Source organism: Capra hircus, chromosome 1 (assembly GCF_001704415.2).
Source record: "Capra hircus breed San Clemente chromosome 1, ASM170441v1, whole genome shotgun sequence".
Classification (NCBI taxonomy): Eukaryota; Metazoa; Chordata; class Mammalia; order Artiodactyla; family Bovidae; genus Capra; species Capra hircus.
In genome coordinates, this window is record NC_030808.1 from 105,874,055 (window position 1) to 105,893,341 (window position 19,287).

General features: G+C 41.7%; 1 protein-coding gene across 6 annotated transcripts in view; it reads left to right on the top strand.

Moving 5' to 3' along the window:
* B3GALNT1 (beta-1,3-N-acetylgalactosaminyltransferase 1 (globoside blood group)) overlaps positions 15,157-19,287 on the top strand; it is a 33,026-nt gene continuing 28,895 nt past the window's right edge. For 4 of the 6 annotated variants that reach the window (XM_005675375.3, XM_018048182.1, XM_018048202.1 and 1 more), the window contains exon 1: positions 15,157-15,896. The gene's annotated coding sequence lies outside the window, so the exon portion shown is untranslated. The other 2 variants (XM_013964981.2, XM_018048190.1) reach the window with 2 other exon arrangements.

The following is a 19,287-nucleotide window of genomic DNA, read 5'->3' on the forward strand; positions in this document are numbered from 1 at the left end:
CTCCCTGCTTCCTTTTCCCCACTGGTAAGCATTAGTTTGTTCTATCTGTGAGTCTGTTTCTTTTATGTTATATTCAGTAAGTTATTGCAATTTTTTTTTAGATTCCACATATAAGGCATATCATACAGTATTTGTCTTTCTCTGTCTGACTTATTTTACTTACCATAATGCCCTCCAAGTCCATCAGTTCAGTTCAGTTCAGTCGCTCAGTTGTGCCCAACTCTTTGTAACCCCATGGCCTGCAGCACTCCTGGCTCCCCTGTCCATCACCGACTCCTGGAGCTTGCTCAAACTCATGTCTATCGACTCGGTGATGCCATCTAATGATCTCATTCTCTGTCGTCCCCTTCTCCTCCTGTCTTCAATCTTTCCCAGCATCAGGTTATTTTCCAATTAGCTAGTTCTTCTCATCAGATGGCCAAAGTATTGGAGCTTCAGCTTTAGCATCAGTCCTTCCAATGAATATTCAGGACTGATTTCCTTGAGGATTGACTGGTTTGATCTCTTTGCAGCCTGAGGGACTCTCAAGAGTCTTCTCCAACACCATGGTTCAAAAGCATCAATTCTTCAGCACTCAGCTTTCCTTATGATGCAACTCTCACATCTGTACATGGCTACTGGAAAAACCATAGCTTTGACTAGACAGACCTTTGTTGGCAAAGTAATGTCTCTGCTTTTTAATATGCTATCTAGCTTGGTCATAGCTTTTCTTCCAAGGTACAAGTGTCTTTTTTAATTTCATGGCTGCAGTCACCATCTGCAGTGATTTTGGAGCCCCCCAAAATAAAGTCTCTCACTGTTTCCATTTTTTCCCTATTTGCCATGAAGTGATGGGACTGGATGCCATGATCTTAGTTTTCTGAATGTTGAGTTTTAAGCCAACTTTTTCACTCTCCTCTTTCACTTTCATCAAGAAGCTCTTCAGTTCTTCACTTTCTGCCATAAGGGTGGTGTCATTTGCATATCTGAGGTTATTGATAATTCTCCTGGCAATCTTGATTCCAGCTTGTGCTTCATTCAGCCTGGCATTTCATGTGATGTACTCTGCATATAAGTTAAATAAGCAGGGTGACAATATACAGCCTTGATATACTCCTTTCCCAATTTGGAACCAGTGTGTTGTTCCATGTCTGATTCTAACTGTTGCTTCTTAACCTGCATACAGATTTCTCAGGAGGCAGGTAAGGTGTCTGTTATTCCCATCTCTTTCAGAATTTTCCACAGTTTATTGTGATCCACACTGTCAAAGGCTTTGGCATAGTCAATAAAGCAGAAGTAGTTGTTTTTCTGGCACTCTCTTGTTTTTTCAATGATCCAGTGGATGTTGGCAATTTGATCTCTGTTTCTTCTGCCTTTTCTAAATCCAGCTTGAACATCTGGAAGTTCATGGCTCATGTCAAGAGATACCTGGAGTAACAGGCAAAGGAGCAAAGGAAAGATATACCCAAGTCCATCATGCTACTGCAAATGGCAAAATGTTCTCTTTTATGGTTGAATAGTATTCCATAGTCATAGAATATATGATAATATATATGTCAAATATATATTATTATATATATATATATAGCATCTTTTTTATCCAGTCATCTGTTGATAGACACTCAGATTGCTTCCATATCTTGGTGATTGTAAATAATGCTGCTATGAACTGGGATATATGTATTTTTTTGAATTAGTGTTTTTGTTTTTGTCAGATATATACCCAGGATTGGAATTGCTGGATCATATGGTAGTTCTATATTTAGTTTTTTGAGTAGCTATGGACTCATAGATTCTTTTTAAACTCAAGATAGTATAACTATTACTATCTAACCAATCCCTCCCAGCATCAAAGTCTTTTCCAATGAGTCAACTCTTCGCATGAGGTGGCCAAAGTACTGGAGTTTCAGCTTTAGCATCATTCCTTCCAAAGAAATCCCAGGGCTGATCTCCTTCAGAATGCACTGGTTGGATCTCCTTGCAGTCCAAGGGACTCTCAAGAGTCTTCTCCAACACGACACTTCAAAAGCATCAATTCTTCGGCGCTCAGCCTTCTTCACAGTCCAACTCTCACATCCATACATGACTACTGGAAAAACCATAGCCTTGACTAGACAGACCTTAGTAGTAGTCCATTATTTGGATGTATCATCCTTTATTCAACTAGTTTTATATAGATGGGCATGTAGGGCATGTATTTCTTCTATGAAAACTAATTTGTTTAAGCTTCATCCTTATTAGGGAAAATTTTGGAAATTTTAATTTTTCTGTGGAATCAGTTATTTCAACCAGGTTTTCAAGTGCATGTGCTTGAAGTTGTACAAAGCAGTCTCTTAAATGTTTAACATTTTCTTCTGTTTCAGAGCTTGTATCTTGTCATTTCTTGTTTTGTATATTTTCTCCCTTTTATCATGATTGGATTTTTTCACAGAAATACTTATGTTATTTTCCCCAAAGACTTATTTATAAATTCGTTTATTTTTCCTAGTCTAATAATTAATTTCTCTGCTTTTTATTCTTTATTATTTTCTTCTCCTTGCTTTTTTGTTTTTTCTCCCTGCTTCCTTTGTTTTATTTTACTATTCTCTATCCAGGTTTGGACTTGAAATTTTAGTTTATTCATTTACATTCTTCCATTTTTATTGATGGATTTTAGGCTATTGATTTCCCTCCTATTGCTGCTTTCGTTGTTCCTCTATCCCCTATATTCCTAATTAAGTCTATAAAATTGACTTAGATCTAGAAGGATGATTAGATTTTTATCCAAGAATTCTTCGCTGATGGTGTTATGTGCTTCACATTACATTTTACCATGAGGCCCACATTACCAGCTTTTCCAGTTTTATTGCTGCTAAAGGTGATCATCAGGTTTTAGTGATGTTAGCCACTTTTCTCCATTTTAAAGTTCCCTATCAACATTTTACCTAATATTTTTGGTAGCCTTAGGTGCTAGCTTCCTTCTGCTGCGAAGTTGCTTCAGTCATACCTGACTCTTCGTGACCTTCTGTCCATGAGATTCTCCAGGCAAGCATACTGGAGTGGGTTGCCATGCCTTTGTCCAGGGGATCTTCCCCACCCAGGGATCGAAGCCATGTCTCTTACATCTCCTGCATCGGTAGGCAAGTTCTTTATGACTAGCACCACTTGAGAAGCTCCCCTTTATTTCATTAGAGGCTGCAAAATGGTGGTAGGCTATTCTACCATTGCTTCTTTATTCATTAGCTGAAATTCATGTACAAAAAATGACTTTTCCTCATTAATTATTACGTTTATATAAGAAAGGTAGGATCCTTGATGTTTTTTCCTTATTCATCAATGTTTAGAATAGTGACTTAGTAACCTAGTAACCTCCAATGGTAACCAGTGTGTGTGTCTGTTTTATTGGAGTATAGTTGATTTACAATGTTGTATTTTAGGTGTGCAGCAAAGTGAATCAGTTATACATATATCCACTCTTTTTTTTTTTTTAAGGTTCTTTTTCCATATAGGCCACTACAGAGTATTGAGTAGAGTTCCCTGTGCTATATACAGGGAAAGCAGATAACTATATATGTTAATTATGTATTTTATATATAGTAATGTGTATATATCAATCCCAATCTCCCAATTTATCCCTCCCCCCTTATCCCCTGGTAACTATATGTTTGTTTTCTACATCCATAACTGTACTTCTGTTTTGTAAATAGGTTCATTTGTACCTTTTTTTTAGATTCCACATATTAGTGGTATCATATTTGTCTTCCTGTGTCTGACTTACTTCACTCAGTATGACAATCTCTAGGTCCATTCATGCTGCTACAAATGGCACTAGGTAACCAGCGTGATTTTGTTTTTTAACTTTTGTAATGGGAAATATATTTAAAACTTTTCTTTAGTTTATTTGTATTCAAAAAGAAGCCATAAGGAAGTAGAGGTTTAAATTAAGTAAGTAAGAAGAGTTTAACCACAAAAATTGCTTCCTTAGGGAGGTGAAGGACTATGGTAATTAAAATAACTAGTGCATTTTTAAAGCATTATCATGAACTCAGATTTATTTATATTTGACATTTCGATCCACTGCAGTCATTATCTTGTTTTCACTTAACTTTTAAAGTTTTACACTTGTACTCTTTTACTGTGCATATCTCAGTTTCTAATAGCATTAACACAAGTATTTACTTGAGTTCCTTTTTTTTCTTACATCATGTCGCTGTTAGTGTTACAATAGGAACATGGTACCACTGGACCACCAGGGAAGTCCTACATTTTAAATAAGGGATTATTTTCTTTACGAAGCTATGGCCAAAATTGACATATGGTTAGGTTCATTTGTTTCCAATTTGTTAAGGATTTTTTTCCCCCCTGTCTTTGAATTATATAAACAGCTGGTAAAGAATCTGCCTGCAATGCAGGAGACCTGGGTTCAATCCCTGGGTTGGGAAGATCCCCTGGAGAAGGGAAAGGCTACTCACTCCAGTATTCTGGCCTGGAGAATTCCATGGACATGGGGTCTCAAAGAGGCCGACAGGACTGAGTAATTTTCATTTTCACTTTAAATGGTTCCCAAGCAACAAAATGCACCCATAGAACTTTTTCTGCTCTCCTTGCCCCTTCATCCTGCACCCTCTTTCACAATCTAGGAAACCATTTTTATTAGTTTTTGACATACACTCATTGTTATTTCTTGAAAAATATAACAAATGTTTCTTTTCCACCATTTCTCACACAAAAGGTAGCATAAAATAAACACTGTCTAAGTGAAAGTATTGGTGAAACACTGTCTAAGCAAAGCAATTTGCTTTAATTCACTCAACAATCACCTAGTCATAGTTCTATACCAGTACACGCAGGTCTTCCTCATTCCTTTTTATGGTTGTATGGTTCTTCACTATTTGGATGCCCCAGAGCTTACTAAACCACTTCCCTATCTCTGAACATTTGGATTGTTTCTAGTTCTTAAGGGTTTTTTTCCTACTATAGCAAATAATGCCACCATAATTAGCTCTATGCCTACTCCAACAATTTATAACAATTTTATATTTTTGCAAGGATTTCTACAGGAGATATTCCTAAAGGTGAGTGAATGTTGGGTCAAAGGGTAAGTGCTCATGTTATTTTTCAAGACATTGCCAAACTTGCCACCAGAGGGGTTATACTATGTTTTCTTTTTTTGCCCTGCCACTAGCAATAAGAAGGCCTGTTTCCTCACAGCTTCATAGGATCAAACTCAGACTCCTATCAATCTAATGGGTGAGAAATTACATCTCAGTGTTGTTTTCATTAGCATTTCTTTCTCTTTTTTTAACTTATTTTTTATTTTTTAAAACATTTTTCATTGTGGTAAAATATACATGTTTTATCTTTTTAACCACTTTTAAGTGTACAGTTCAGTGGCATTAAGTATATTCACACTACTGTGCAATCATCGCCACTGTCCATCTATACAACTTTCATAAAGCTGAAGCTCTATACTTATTAAATAATAACTCCTCACTCCTTTCCCTCATCCCTGGTAACCTCTGTTCTACCTTTTGTCTCTTCGTATCTGAGTATTTTAGACACGTATTCCATGTAAGTGGAATCTTAAAGTATCGGTACATCCGTGTCTAGTCTATTTCACTTAACAGTATATCCTCAAGGCTCCGCCATGCTGCAGCATGTATTAGAACTTCATTCCTTTCTATGGTTGAATCATATTTCATAGTACGCATATACCTCACTTTGCTTATTTATATATCCACTGATAGACACTGGGGTTGTTTCCATCTTTCATCTATTGTGAATAACGCTGCTATGAGCATTAGGTAACTGATATCGGTTCAAATCCTTGCTTTCAATTATTTTATATATATACCTAGTAGAATTGTTAGTAATATACGTGCATCTATGTATTGATGTTTGCAATTTATTTATGGATTGACAGATGGATAGAGAGAAATTATATAAGTGATAAAGCAAGTATAGTAAACCACTGATGGCAGAATCTAGGTGGTACATGTTCTCCACAAAAGTTTTTCAGATTTGCTATACATTTGAAAATGTTTAAAACTGTGCTCACTTCACCAGCACATATACAAATTGAAAATACCTTTGGGGAAAATATTTGCTCTTTAATGATAGACATTACAAATATTTTCTCCAAGTTGTCAGGAGTTTTCACTTGCTCATAGTTTTTTCCTAATGAAAAGTGTTTTTTAAAACATATATAAATGCATTTATGTATCTTTTATTGGTTCTTAATTTTGAATCATATTTTTTGGAGTTTTCTCTTTCTTACGTCATATAGCAATTCATTCATGCCTTCTAATATTACCTGCATTATTTTCTTTGTGTGCCTTTAAGTCATTTATTTTTAAGAAATAAATCACTGTAGGTTCAGTGAACTGCCCTCTGTCACCCTAGTCTCTGACCCCTTACCCCTCATTAGAGGTAATCAGTCCTGTGTTTGGTTTTGCATGTTTTATTATATAAGGTATATATTTATAATACACATATATATTTACAAACAATTATAACTACGATTTTCACATTTGTAAAACATATCCATAAAAAGCACCTTTCTGGAACTTCCTTTCTCTGATTAACACTATATATTTTAAATTTATCCAAACTGAGAAAAATAGCTCTAATTCATTCATTTTAATTTATTACATGAAATTCTTCCTAAAGCATGCTACATTTATTTATCATTCCTCCCATTTGTGCATATTAGTTTGCTTCAAATGCCTTTCAGTTAAAAGAAAGCTACCATAAACATTGTTGTACACACCTTCTCATGCACACGTGCAAGTTTCTCCAGGGAGGACACTTAAGAGTAGAACCACTGGATTACAGGATATGCACATTTTCAGTTTTACTAGAGAAGTGATTTATATAATCATCAGCAGTGATTACATCCTGACAACTTATTATTATCAATATTATTGAACTTTCAAATTTCTGACAATAAGTAAGTATGAAATTATATCTCATTGTGGCTTTAATTTGCATTTCCCTGGTTCCTAGGAAAATGTACATCTTTTCAGATATTTACTGGCCTTGTAGATTTCCTCTTTGGAGAAGGCAATGGCACCCCACTCCAGTACCCTTGCCTGGAAAATTCCATGGACAGAGGGGCTTGGTAGGCTGCAGTCCATGGGGTCGCTAACAGTCGGACACGACTGAGCAACTTCACTTTCAGTTTTCACTTTCATGCATTGGAGAAGGAAATGGCAACCCACTCCAGTGTTCTTGCCTGGAGAATCCCAGGGATGGCAGAGCCTGGTGGGCTGCCATCTATGGGGTCACACAGAGTTGGACACGACTGAAGCGACTTAGCAGCAGCAGCAGCAGATTTCCTCTTCTGTAAATTACTCCCTCACATCCTTTGTGAATTTTTCTACAGGTCTAAACAGGGCTATTTGCATGGGCCTGGAAACTGCGTAGTCACACAGGGCCCTGCGCTTAGAAGGGCACTGTGTTTTGTATAATGTTCTGCTGTTATTGTTTTGAAAGTCTTAATAATTTTTTCACAAACGGTCCTGTATTTCATTTTGCACTGGGCTCCACAAATTATGTAGCTGGTCTTCAGGCTGAACCATGTTTGAACTGAGTTTTAACAGATGAAAAGGGACTCATACAGATCTGTATTATTCAATACAGGTAGGGATTCATACAGAAGGGTATTATTCAATATGGTGGCTACTTAAAGTATGTAAAATAAAAATCCAGTTCCTCAGTGTCATTAGCTACACTGCATGGCCCAGTAGTTACTAATGATTGATTAGTGCCTATGTTACTGGAAAGCAGAGAGCATTTTTATCATCACAGATAGTTCAACAGAGGATGAGATGGTTGATGGCATCATCAACTCAATGTTCATGAGTTTGAGTAACTCCAGGAGACAGTGAAGGACAGGGAAGCTTGGTGTGCTGCAGTCCGTGGGGTTGCAAAAAGTCCAGCATGACTGAGTGACTGAACAACCACAACAAATAGTTCTATTAGATGGCACAGTTCTAGACTCTTGCCGGAGTTAGATTTGAGAAGTACTACTATAGAAGTTGTGAGCCTTAGGGGAGTCAGGTGGTGTGGCTCTGGGGTACAGGGAATCAGGGAGTGAAAGTGCATTCTGATGGGGAGGTGGGTACAAAGACAGGTGCATCAAAATGGACTGAGAGCAGGAACAAGAACAGCAGGAGTTTGCCAACTGAGCCAGACTAAAGAGCTTTGTAACCCTTTAGACTGTGCCCTGTGGGGAGCCACTGACCCATTTAAAGCCAGAAGTGCATGGAAAGATGTGAGTTTAAGGAAGACAGTCCTCATAGTAATGAAAAGGATTGGATGGGCAACTCAGAAGTCAGAGGAACAGACAGAAAGCTCTGACCCAAACCCAGGTGAAAAATGAGGTTTTCTGGGGAGCAAGGGAGGGATCAGAAGGTCAGGTCTCAGAGAGAAAGAGAATCCACAGGGTCTTGGTGGTTGTCCTTGGGGAGTAATGAAGAGAGAAGAATTAAGGATCAAACTTGGAAGCCTGATAAACGAGGCTGCTTTAACCGAATTTGGAAGCTAGGAGAATAAACAGGTTTTATGGGAAGGTACTGAGGTTGACTTGAACACATTCAATTTGAAATATTCTAGAATATTTGTCCACCAGTCTCCCCACCTGCCAAATGAGGTGGTGGTAGCATCATCCCACAGGACTGATGTATTAATAATCAACAGACAGAGTATATGTGAATATACTTTGTTCATGTTTAGGTTCCATAGACATGTTATCTAGCATCAGTCCTGTATGTATCTGTGGTCTGATGGAAAGAAGCAGCAGGGGAGTGAAAACTGCCTGCGTTTGCACAAAAGCAGCACCATCCATCTAGTTCAGTAAGACAGGAAACACTGAGGAAAATGCCAAAGAGAATGAAAAATGTGGACAGTCAAGTAAGAAATATCGGATAACATATCATCAATTAGAAATACACCCCACTTGCTTCTAAACATAATAAATTGTCAAAGCTTTCCATCAAGTGGGAGAAGACAAGTGGAGTTACAATGAGATCTTGGAGAAAACACATATTAAAAAATTCAACTGAGTAATTAGTAGCAGCATTTACTGCAGATTAGATACCCTCTCCAGAATTAGTTCTGCCTTGGAACATACACAGCCTATATATTATAAACTGCTCTTACTTTTTGATATTCATCTGCAGACACATTTAAAGTTAAAATGTAATATGTCCTTAAAGGTGGTTGCTAGTTCAAATTTGTCATTAAGCATACTGCTTCCTAACACTTAATTATATGTTTGAAAAACTGTTAGGAAGCTTAACCATCTGATTAGATGGTATTCAGGTGTGAAACGTGACTCTTTGATACATGATGTTCTTTCAGAATTTGGAGGCAGTGTAAGACTCTTAAATTAGTTTTGCTTTTGCAAGGTAAGCAAATAACCTGATGTTAAACCTCGGTTAGGTTATTTAATTAAATTTCGTATTTTCTATTGAAGATTTGTCACAGTAAGGCAGGGTGGTGGGGTGTGGTCCTTCCTTCACGGAGCTGGTATCTCCTAGCAGAGACATCTGTAAACTGGTACAAGGGAAAATGCGTGAATGCTCACAGAATTCGAAACAGGCTGGGGTGATAAGGGCAAACAAGAGCTTAAGAGCAGTAGCTGCCATCAGAGGTTACAAATCCACAGTTTTATGACTTAATCTGAAGTTATCTGAATAAAGCTCTGAGAGTCAATCTAATGTCAAGGTGTCAGCATCAGCCTTCCATCTCCCAAGGTGGTGGGGACAGTAGAAATCTTCCAGTCAGTTTAGCTAGCTGTGGCCGCAATATCCACAGATGTTCCCGCTGGCAGGGAACCTAGTAGCCCATCCCTTCAATCCGGGTTGGCCTCATGGTCTCTTCTGATCTACAGAATGTGGCATGTGTGATCCTGTGTGACTTCCCAGCTATGCCTTAACTCTGGCCACTTCCACCTTCATACTCTTGGGTGCTGCCCACAGACTGAGAATGGAGCACATGGAGGATGAGAAGCCCTGAAGATTCTCCAGAAGAATCATGGCCAGCAGTGGATGGCATCACCAACTGCCAGACACCTACTGAAGACACCTTGGACTTTCAGCTTAGCTGACTCTCCAGTTCAGGGGTTGGCAAACTATTAGTACAAACACGGCCCTCAGCCTGTTTCTATGTGCTAAGAATAACTTTTGCTTTTTAAAGGCTTGTAAAAAAATTAATAATTAATAGAAGAATATGAAGTGAAGTGAAAGTCATTCAGTTGTGTCCAACTCTTTGCAGACCCCATGGACTGTAGTCTGCCAGGCTCCTCTGTCCATGGGATTTCCCAGGCAAGAATACTGGAGAGGGTTGCCACTTCTTTCTCCAGAGAATCTTCCAGACCCAGGGATCAAACCCAGGTCTCCCACATTGCGGGCAGACGTTTTACTGTTTGGGCCACCAGGGAAGGCCAATGAGACAGAAACAAAAGCAAAAATGTGCACAATCTACCACCCTTTGCAGAAACTTTTGCTGACTCCTGAACATAACTAAGTGAGTAAACCCAGATAAAACCACAGAGGAGTCTAGCAACCAACCCTAAGAATTGTGAGGAATATTAAATGGATATTTTCAGTATATGGGATGCAATCAGTTCAGTTCACTTGCTCAGTCGTGTCTGATTCTTTGCATAAAGAATAAACCCATAAACCACAGCACGCCAGGTCTCCCTGTCCATCACCAACTCTCGGAGTTTATTCAAACTTATGTCCATCGAGTCGGTGATGCTATCCAATCATCCCATCCTCCGCCGTCCCCTTCTCCTCCCACCGTCAATCTTTCCCAACATCAGGGTCTTTTCAAATGATTCAGCTCTTCACATCAGGTGACCAAAGTATTTGAGTTTCAGCTTCAACATCAGTCCTTCCAATGAAGAGCCAGGACTCATCTCCTTTAGGATGGACTGGTTGGATCTCCTTGTAGTCCAAGGGACTCTCAAGAGTCTTCTCCAACACCACAGTTCAAAAGCATCAATTCTTCAGTGCTCAGCTTTCTTTATAGTCTAACTCTCACATCCATACATGACCACTGGAATAACCATAGCCTTGACTAGACGGACATTTGTTGACAAAGTAATGTCTCTGCTTTTTATTATGCTATCTAGGTTGGTCATAACTTTCCTTCCAAGGAGTAATCGTCTTTTAATTTCATGGCTGCAGTCACCATCTGTAGTGATTTTGGAGCCCCAAAAAATAAAGTCAGCCACTGTTTCCACTGTTTCCCGTTTCCCCATCTAATGGGACGCAATAGATAACTGAATCACACGCTGAATAAATGCTACACAAAGAAATAGGAAACTGCCTTGAAGGAAATAATCTTTTGAAGGTTTTGCAACCATTCTTGTCACTTATTTCACTTGGGAGGATTTCTTCCCCCTAGTCTGCTGTCCACGGCTCTGTTTCACATCCTGGGGAAGTTTTGTCATCTATGAGCACATATACCCACTCATTATTCATGGGACATTCAAAACATTTTAAAAACAGGAATTGGAATATAACTTTTCAAAAATAAAAATAGAGAATTTGTAAGATACAGTATGAGTGTCCTAAAGCATCCTTCCAAATACAGAGGTTGATTTTTTTTCAATGTATTACTTTATTTGCAATGGAGTCTTTCTAGTTTTGTTACCAATGGGCTTTCTTTACTTGGTGAGGTGAACTGTCAGCCAAGGTGAGGTGAAGAATGGCTATGGTAAAGGCACCAGCTGGCAGCAATCACTTTACACTTTGCAAAGGGCACAACTACCTGCCAGGGCTGGAGCCAGGAAAAGAATCATAACCATAGCTTCCAATCTGAATATTTACAGAGTGTCAGCCAAGGCCAGTGCTTGGACCTACACTGCTACTATCCAAAAATAATTCTGTCATACACCAATTTTTAACTCCTATGTCCAACTCAAATCACCATAAATAATTTTTAAGTGTATATTTCACATCCCTATTCTTTCCTCTTCTGTAGGGGAAAAAACCCACTTTGATAAAGGAAAAGCAGTTGAACCAAAGAATCTGTAAACAAAAAGAAATATGGCCCTATATCTACAGTGTTCATGAAAATGTGTAGATCACAGTTGGGAATGGGTGCTTATGACTAGTGTGAGTGTGTGCTTAGTTGCCCAGTCGTGTCCAACTGTTTGTGACTCCATGGACTGTAGCCCACAAGGCTCCTCTGTCCATGGTATTTTCTAGGCAAGAATACTGGAGTGGGTTGCCATTCCATTCTCCAGGGGATCTTCCCAACCCAGGGACTGAACCCACGTCTCCTGCATTACAGGCAGATTCTTCACCAACTGAGCCACCAGGGAAGCCCCGGTTACGACTAGGTTTGAAATTAAATAGATGATCCAGCCCCACCTGATTTTAAGCAAAGGACCACTATGATCAAGACTACACATTTAAGTTTGCATTTGGCTGAGAGCACTGCGGTAGCTCCTTTTCCAAATATGTTCCCTCCCCACCCCCACAATGAGCCTCATCTCCTGTTGTTTATGCCCTGTCTGATCCCCTCCCCTTGAATCGTTTTGTGTTTTTTTTTTTCTCTCCTTGAATCTTGAACAGTCCTATGCTTGCTATTGATCAATAAAATGTTACCAAAAATGATGTTACATAACTTTCAAGGCTAGCTTCTTTTTTATTTGTTTTTGGTTGTGCTCCGTCTTCATTCCCGCACGGCCTTTTCTCTAGTTGCAGCAAGCAGGGATAACTCTCCATTGCAGCACACAGACGGATTCCCATCACAGCGGCTTCTCTTGTTGTGGAGCACAGGCTCTAGGGCTCATGGGCTTCAGTAGTTGCGGTTCCTAGGTTCTAGACCACAGGCTCAATAGATGCGGCCCACAGGCTTAGTTGCTCCAAGGCCTGTGGGATCTTTCCGACCCAGGGATCTAAACTGTGTCTCCTGCATTGGCAGCAGATTCTTTACCACTGAGCTACCAGAGAAGCCCCAAGGCCAGCTTCTGCCTTGGACTCTTAGAAAGCTGACTCTGATAAAATTCAGATCAACTGGCAAAGGGATGAGCAGACACTCATTTGCTGATGCAAACAAAAACCATTGATATGATCCACTGACTTAGACTGACTTACTAAAAATTGTTGAAGTGGCCATTGTTATACAGTGTAAACTTGACATAGATCTCACCCAGTGGAGCTTATGAGCATAAATGGATGAGCCCACACTCCTGGCTATTTATGATATGAGCCACAGACTGAGACTACATATATATATATTATATACTCTTGAGATTTGTTTCTGTTATTGGAATGGAACTGGGAGTTTAGTTCAGGTTTGCTCAGGAAACTTCCCCTGGATTTTATCAAGTCTTCTTAAAACATACACCACAAGATCTTGTAGAAAGTATCACTATTTTTTACCAGTGAGCGAATGAAAGTCACTCAGTCATGTCCAACTCTTTGCTACCCCATGGCCTATACAGTCCATGGAATTCTCCAGGCAAGAATACTGTAGTGGGTAGCCTTTCCCTTGAATTATCCATAAGAATGGGCTTCCTAGGTGGCGCTAGTGGCAAAGAACCTGCCTGCTAATGCAGGAGACAAGAGATATGGGTTCAATCCCTGGCTGGGGAAGATCCCCTGAGAAGAAAATGGCAACCCACTCCAGTATTCTTGCCTGGAGAATCCCATGGAGAGAGGAGCCTGGAGAGTTACAGTCCATGGGGTGCAAAGAGTTGGACACAACTAAAGCAACTTAGCATGCACACACACATCCAAAAGAACTCTAAGGTGGCTCAACCTCCACCAAGTACAGAATTTTACTGTTCTTTGAATGAAGTGAGTATGTAATTCAATGAGGCTTCTAACATTAGGTGATCTGAAGTAGGAGGTACCAGAATAATCCAAATGATTAATCCATCTGCCTAGGTGAACAGATTTGTAACCTATGTTCTCCTTGCAGGGATCTAGGACCTTCTCCTCCAAACATTTCCAAAGTCCCCACTCCACTGATCACTCATTAACTACAAAAGAGTAAGTGGACTTTAACAGAGAATCTGGAGAACACTTCAGATTTCAGTGAACACTCATACTGGTACAATTTAATATTATGCATATAAAAATAACAGGTGCTTAATATTTAAAATGTTCTTCCAGAAGGAAAACAATAATAAGAGCACCTCATAAAGTGTGCCATCTTAGAAGGGTTCTTGTCATCTAATCAAACCAAAGAATTGATGCTCTCAAACTGTGGCGCTAGAGAAGACTCTTAAGAGTCCCTTGACAGTAAGAAGATCAAACCAGTCAGTCCTAAAAGAAATCAACCCTGAATATTCATCAGAAGGACTGATACTGAAGCTCCAATACTTTGGCCACCTGATTCAAAGAGCTAACTCACTGGAAAAGACCCTGATGCTGGGAAAGATTGAGGGCAGAGGGAGAAGGGGGCAGCAGAGGATGAGATGGTTGGATGGCATCATCGACTCAATGGACATGACTTTGCGCAAACTCCAGGAGATAGTGAAGGACAGGGAAGCCTGTCGTTCTGCAGTCCATGGGGCAGCAAAGAGTAGGACATGACTTCGTGACTGAACAACAACAATCAAACCTCTCAACCTTTCCTCAAGCTTACAGGCAGAGTGGTGTCTAATTTTTCAGAGAAAAAATTAGATGACATCAGGAGGAAAACAAAGTCAGACAAATTAAGGAAGAATCCTCTGGTTAAATAATTGGCGCACACTCTTCAAAAACATAATACCACAAAAACAGGTAGAGGGTTTATTTTCTATTTATTCTCCAATAAAACAGACAACCATAATAACAAAGGCATGCATGACTCTTTATGGGGCTATTTCTCCATAAAACCAAGACAAAACGTTTTTGACAACTGTAGAAATTTGCATATGGGCTAGATATTAGGTGATATCAAATTACCAAGTTTCTTAGATGTGATTTAGTTTCTAATGTGGTTGCACTGGAGAATGTCTTTGTCTTTATTTAGGCAAGAGACAGACAGCATAGAAAGAAAGCAAAATGTTAAGTTACTCATTTCTTGGAGGAATGGACATGGGCGTTCATTGAACTATTCTTCCAGCTTTTCACACCGCGATGGTGCAGCCACCGGTACGACAGAATGGGAAGCAGTTTTCAGATGGCACTACGTCAGGGGTGCCGAGAGAGGAGAGGAAATACTATTCCTGGATTAATTCAACAACCTCTATCCAGAGACCGGTACAACCAGAGGCGCGCCTCAAAAACACACTCAGCTCCCGCGCCTCAAAGCCTCTCCATTCCTCCCAGGGAGCAGCAGTTTGGTGGGACACACTTCCTCTGAATTCTCTAGGGCAAAGGAAGAGTACCGAGAGGCATTTCACCAGAGCGCGAGACGCCAGGGACTTACGTTCACACCCTGGACCGTTGCAACCCCGACGTATCCCCACCCTCCGTTTTCTATAGTCTCTAAAAGGAAAACGCGCATTTCTTACGCAAGAGCAAAAGAACTCTCCAAGGTTTCTTCTTTCCTTCCTACCTCTGTGCGGAGTGCAATAAGTAAATTCCTCCCTGATTGCCTCGAGGCCGGGCATTTACGCAACTTGAAAATAGGGCTAGGAGAACAAATAGGAGCGCGTCTTAAATCGAAATCCTTCCCGAAGTCGGCCACTACATCGACTCACCCCGGCTAGGCGCAACTGTAAATTGCCTACCTAGCACCCCGGTGCGTGACATGCAAACTGACGGCGAGGATTCAGAGCGCGCGCCCGGACCACCGCGGAGCCCTCCAGCTGGGTTCGGGGCCCGCGCGTGCGTACGAGCGAGCTAGCGAGGGGCTCCCGGGCGCGGCGCGTGGTCTGCGCGCGGCCGGCTGTGCGTGTGGCTGCGGGAGGCTGTGTGTGCGCGCAGGGAGGGACAGTCCGCCGCCCGCCCGCGTCGGAGCAGGGTGCGCGCCCTGCGCGGGAGGTAAGTGTGGGCACGGGCTCTAGGCACGTGCGGAAGCCTTGGAGAGCCCACCTCACCGCCCCCACTCCCCGGGCTGGGTGGCGGGCTGGGTGGCGGGCGTGGCCCTAGGGCCCGCTCCTTCCGCGCCGCGCCCTCTTCAGGGACAACCCGGGCCGGGGCGGCTCGGCCGGGAGGCGGGCAGGGCGGTGCCGCCTACTCCTCAGGCCCTCTCCCGGAGCGCGGCTGGGGTGGAACCGCAATCAGCCGGGCCCTGGGGCTCTGGCCTCCGCGACGTTCAGCTGCCCCACCGGGTGAGCGCGGGAGACGGGGCCCCGTGGGGCTGTGGGCGACATCGCGGAGCGCCGGGCTGCGTGGTGGGGCCAGGCCGAAGCTAGAAGGAGCCCGCTGTCCTCCCTGACCCGCCCCAGGGCGCAACCCACCCCAGCCCGTCGCCTTGGGCCGCTCCGGTGGCACATTCTAGGAGCAGCCGGTGGCTCGTTGGCCCAGTCGGCGGGGGAGGAGGCGGGACGGTGTTTCGGTGTCGGATTCCCCAGCCGGCCTGGGGTAATTCATCGCCCAGACTCTGGGGAAGGGCCCAGGAGCAGAATTGTGGGAGGGTTGTCCCTCCTGGGGAGGGATTGGGAAGAATATGGACCTAAGAAGGATGGGCGGGCGAATTGGCCAGAGGGAGGAGGAAACCTCAAGGGGCTGGGGCTATGTGATTTTTAAGAGGCGGTCTTAGCAAGCCTACAAGTCATTTTAAAGGAAACCTTGAAGGTGTAATGGAGCCTCACTTTTTCAAGCAGTAAGTAATGATACCAGCAGGAAGCAGGAGTAGCATTACGTAGTCCTTCTTTCTCCCACTTCTCACTGCTTTTCTAGGAGGGAAATTTGCAAAGCAGAGATGGTTTTCTTTCCTCTCTAGCGTTTAGGAGGTGGCTGCTTTGTCAGCCACAAGTTGTTTTCTTTTTTTTTCTTTCTGTATTTAGAGTTAAGGAAAATTTGAGTTTGCAGTCCTCAGCTGGGAACGGCTTTGTGTTTTGACCCTTTTTTTCCCCAGGCGGCTCAAACAGAGGTAGGGAGCTGAGTTTTTGCTCTCAAAATGTGTTGATGCCTGATAAAAGCATACGTTGAACTTGTATCAGTGTAGAGAGAGGGACTATTTACTATTTAGAGATAAAAGTCTAAGACTCTTTTTTTCTCCTAAACAGAAAGTTCATTCAAACCAATGGTTGTTGGGTAATTTCAGTCCTGAAAGTAAAGCCTGTTATCTAGACAGTTCAGTTGCTCAGTGGAGTCAGACTCTGTGATCCCATGGATCGCAGCATGCCAGACTTCCCTGTCCTTCACCATCTCCCAGAGCTTGCTCAAACTCAGTGTCCATCAAGTCGGTGATGCTGTCCAACCATCTCATCCTCCGTCATCCCCTTCTCCTCCTGCCTTCAATTTTTCCCAGCAGCAAGGTCTTTTCCAATGAGTCCGCTCTTCTATCAGGTGGCCAAAGTATTGGAGCTTCAGATTCAGCATCAGTCCTTCTGGTGAATATTCGGTACTGATTTCCTTTAGAATTTACTGGCTTGATCTTGCATTCCAAGCGACTCTCCAATACCACAGTTTAAAAGCATCAGTTCCTCACTGTTCAGCCTTCTTCACAGTCCAACTCTCACATCCATACATGACCACTGGAAAAACCATTGCTTTGACTAGATGGACCTTTGTTGGCAAAGTAATGTCTCTGCTTTTTAATATGCTGTCTAGGTTTGTCATAGCTTTTCCTCCAAGGAGTAACCATCTTTTAATTTCATGGCTGCAATCACCATCTGCAGTGATTCTGGAGCCCAGGAAAAGAAAGTCTGTCACTGTTTCCATTGTTTCCCCATCTATTTGCCATGAAGTGATGGGACCAGATGCCATGATATTTGTTTTTTGAATGTTGAGTTGTAAACCAGCTTTTTCACGCTCCTCTTTTGCTTTCATCAAGGGACTGTTTAGTTTCTCTTCGCTTTCTGCATAAGGGTGGTGTCATCTGCATATCTAAGGTTATGGATATTTCTCCCGGTTATCTTGATTCCAGCTTGTGCTTCATCTAGCCCAACATTTTGCATGATGTACTCTGCATATAAGTTAAATAAGTAGGTTGACAACAATCAGCCTTCATGTACCCCTTTTCCGACTTGGAACCAGTCCATTTTTCCATATACAGTTCTAATTGTTGCTTCCTGACCTGCATACAGGTTTCTTAGGAGGCAGGTAAGGTGGTCTGGTATTTCCATCTCTTTCAGAATTTTCCACAGTTTGTTGTGATCCACACAGTCAAAGGCTTTAGCATAGTCAGTGAAGCAGAAGTAGATGTTTTTCTGGAATTCTCTTGCCTTTTCTATGATCCAGTGGATGTTGGCAATTTGATCTCTGGTTCCTCTATCTTTTCTAAATCCATCTTGAACATCTGGAAGTTTGTGGTTCACGTACTGTTAAAGCCTAGCTTGGAGGATTTTGAGAATTACTTTGCTAGCATGTGAGATGAGTGCAATTTTGTGGTAGTTTGAACATTCTTTGGCATTGCCCTTCTCTGGGATTGGAATGAAAACTGAGTCTTGTTGCCACTGCTAAGTTTCCTAAATTTTGAGTGCTGGTATATCGAGTGCAGCACTTTCACAATATTGTCTTTTAGGATTTTGAAGTAGCTCAGCTGGAGAAGGCAATGGCAACCCACTCCAATACTCTTGCCTGGAAAATCCCATGGATGGAGGAGCCTGGTGGGTCGCTAAGAGTCGAACATGGCTGAGCGTCTTCACTTTCACTTTTCACTTTCATGCATTGGAGAAGGAAATAGCAAACCACTCCAGTGTTCTTGCCTGGAGGATCCCAGAGACGGGGGAGCCTGGTGGGCTGCCGTCTATGGGGTCGCACAGAGTTGGACACGGCTGAAGCGAATTAGCAGTAGCAGCAGCAGCTGGAATTCCATCACCTCCACTAGCTTTGTTTGTAGTGATCAAGACAGTGGCCAAATATAAATCCAGATGAGATGCATGAAGTGATTTGAGAGCAAGGAGAAAGAAGAGAGGATCAAAGCTTTAACAGAAATGAAAATAATGTTGATAATAGGTATAGAGCATTAATTTTATGAATTTTTTAAACATTTTATTTTGTTTGGGGATGTAGCTGATTAACTATGTTGTGATAGTTTCAGGTGAACAGCAAAGGGACTCAGACATACATATACATGAATCCATTCTCCCCCAAACTCCTCTCCCATCCAGGCTGTCACATACCATTGAGCAGAGTGTTCCTTACAGGAATAGGTGCTTGTTGCTTATCCAGTTTAAATATAGCAGTGTGTACATGTTGATCCCAAACTCCCCAACTATCCCTCCTCTTCCCCTGCAACCATAAATTTGCAGAACATTAATTT